Below are 3,222 nucleotides of genomic sequence, written 5' to 3'. Positions count from 1 at the left end.
AGCAAGCATTATACATTCCTTTCTCTATTAATATTTCAAACATAAGACCACACGAATCTTATTGTATACATTCTGTGTGCCAGTATCTATGGTCCTTTCCATCCCTTCCAGTGCCTGAAGTTACTGTTCCAATCCTCCTAAACGTTGATGTGCCTCTCATTTTAGAGGTGAGTCAGATCTTTAAAACAAGCACATTTCACTTTAAAAATATATGAGAGCAAACGATGTTTAACCCAATAGTGGGGTACAAGACAGATCACCCATCTTAACTTGCTGTGGATGTGAAATGAACATTGACCAAACTGATCTCTTATTGCCTCTTTCTGAAGTTTTATTTGTTGGTAACCTAAGGCGATACGCTTGCTGGTGTTTTTATTACTCAGTTCAATCAACAACCTGTTTCGTTACACATTATGTGTCTCAAATGGAATCTCAGATCTGGAGCTTGGCGGCAGATGGGGCCAGGCCCCCTGAGAGACTCCTGAAAGGTCTGGTCCTGGGTGGACCAGATGTGGGTGGGCTCTCAAGGATCAGCAGTATCACTGCTGTCTTGGGAAGTTTTACATTTTCATACAAGCTGCAGAGATTTGTGGAAGCATCCCAAACAATTAGAGCAATGGACTGCGTGTTTTCCCTCCCACTTCTGTAAATAAGAGCCCTCATCTGGGGGGCGGGGGGGGGTGGGTCTCTACACACAGCCATGCCCACCTGCATGTGGCCTTCCTTCCCAGACCTGAAGGATGGTTGACAAGAGGCTCCTCCAGCTCTGTACAAGATTCAGAGGGACGCTACATAATGCTAACACATGACATTTTTACTGAATCAAACCCTGATGATTGCATTTGCAATTTAATTAAGGCAGCCTTATTTTTAGAGTTTGCATTGAAAGCCTTGGAGGAAAAGAAGCAAAGGCTTCTTCTCACCACCCCAGAAAGAGACAACGAATCAAAGTCTTAAAATTACTAAGAGAAGGGCAGATAGGTAAATGATCCTAGAGTTAAATATAGCAGCAAATTTCACTCTGATCTGTGCTATTTGGAGGAAGAGTGACATTACATTTTTCATGTTTACTTTTTCAGACTCCCTGGAAGGCAGAACACAGCTTCTTTTCAACCCTGGGGAACTTGGTAGGTATGAAACTAACACCACCTTGAAGAGAATGAAACTTGCTCCTTGCTGCAAAAGATCTTCCTTACCCTGTTTAGAAGCTGACACCTTACTCTGCATCTTCCTTTGACTTGGCAAAGTCTCCTTGAGACTCCAGTAGGTTTTTCATGCAAATACTTTTTTTTTTCAATTTTAAAAACTACTCTTTATAAAGCACAAGTCTTGTCCTTTTTAAGAAGCAATGTATCAAATCAGAGAAAAGATTTGGACAGAGATCATTTCTGGCAGTCTTGCAATGAAAACAACTAGACACAGCCTGCTCTTCTGATTAATTGTCTAAAATATATAAGTTAGCAACTGGAGGTCACTCGGTTGTAAAGTATAAATGAATATATATTTCCACACCATACCAATATACTATCTTCAGTTTGTGTGGCTGGTTTGCCAATTGGAAGGAAAGGCATCAATCCACACTCACAGTCCTTTGGTCTCCCATCCTTGCTTCATCCTGTTGATGGAGATGAATGTCCATCTCTAAATTGGTTTCTAATTTCAGGGATTCCCTGATAGCTCAGATGATAAAGAACCCACCTGCCAATACAGGAGACATGGTATCACTTCCTGGATTGGGAAGATCCCCTGGAGAAGAAAATGTCAACCCACTTTTGTATTCTTGCCTGGGAAATTCCATGGACAAAGGAGGCTTGTGGAATACATTCCATGGAGTCACAAAGTGTTGGATATGACTTAGCAAATAAACAATAGCAAACACCTATTTCATTTTGGGTTTCTAGAATCTGTTAGCCTACTAAATATCTATGGGGATAAAAGAAACTTTCCCATTGGGCATTATTTAGATTAATATAATATGTTATTTTTTCATAATGACATGGTGTAACATGGAATTAAGGGAAAGTTTTTGAAAAGTTTGTTTTAGCTCAATTCAGTCACTCAGTCGTGTCTGGCTCTTTGAGACACAATGGACTGCAGCATGCCAGGCCTCACTGTTCACCAGCAACTCCCACTGTTTACCCAAACTCATATCCATTGAGTCGGTGATGCCATCCAACCATCTCATCCTCTGTCGTCCCCTTCTCCTCCTGCCTTCAATCTTTTGCAGCATTAGGGTCTTTTCAAATGGGTCAGTTCTTCACATCATATGGCCAAATTATTGGAGTTTCAGTTTCAACACCAGTCCTTCCAATGAACATCCAACACTGATCTCCTTTAGGATGGACTGGGTGGATCTCCTTGTGGTCCAAGGGAATCTCAAGAGTCTTCTCCAGCACCACAGTTCAAAAGCATCAATTCTTCGTCGCTCAGCTTCCTTTATAGTCCAACTCTCACATCCATACATGACTACTGGAAAAACCATAGCCTTGAAAAGATGGACCTTGTTGACAAAGTAACGTCTCTGCTTTTTAAAATGTTGTCTATGTTGGTCATAACTTTCCTTCAAAGGAGCAAGTGTCTTTTAATTTCATGGCTGCAATCACCATCTGTAGTGATTTTGGAGCCCAAAAAAATAAAATCAGCCACTGTTTCACCATCTATTTGCCATGAAGTGATAGGACGAGATGCCATGATCTTAGTTTTCTGACTGTTGAGCTTTAAGCCAACTTCTTCTCTCTCCTCTTCAACTTTCATCAAGAGGCTCTTTAGTTCTTCAATTTCTGCCATAAGGGTGGTGTCATCTACATATCTGAGGTTATTAATATTTCCCCCAGAAATCTTGATTCCAGCTTGTGCTTCTTCCAGCCAAGCATTTCTCATGATATACTCTGCATATAAGATAAATAAACAGGGTGACAATATACAGCTTTTACATAACTCCTTTTCCTATTTGGAACCAGTCTGTTGTTCCATGTCCAGTTCTAACTGTTGCTTCCTGACCTGCATACAGGTTTCTCAAGAGGCAGGTCAGGTGGTCTGGTATTTCCATCTCTTTCAGAATTTCCCATAATGTATTATGATCCACACAGTCAAAGGCTTTGGCATAGTCAATAAAGCAGAAATAGATGTTTTTCTGGAACTGTTTTGCTTTTTTCATGATCCAACAAATGTTGGCTATTTGATTTCTGGCTCCTCTGTCTTTTCTAAAACCAGCTTGAACAT

This window comes from Bison bison, unplaced genomic scaffold (genome assembly GCF_000754665.1).
Source record: "Bison bison bison isolate TAMUID 2011002044 unplaced genomic scaffold, Bison_UMD1.0 scf7180017864130, whole genome shotgun sequence".
In the NCBI taxonomy this organism is placed as follows: Eukaryota; Metazoa; Chordata; class Mammalia; order Artiodactyla; family Bovidae; genus Bison; species Bison bison.
Note: the sequence above shows the minus strand (reverse complement) of the source record.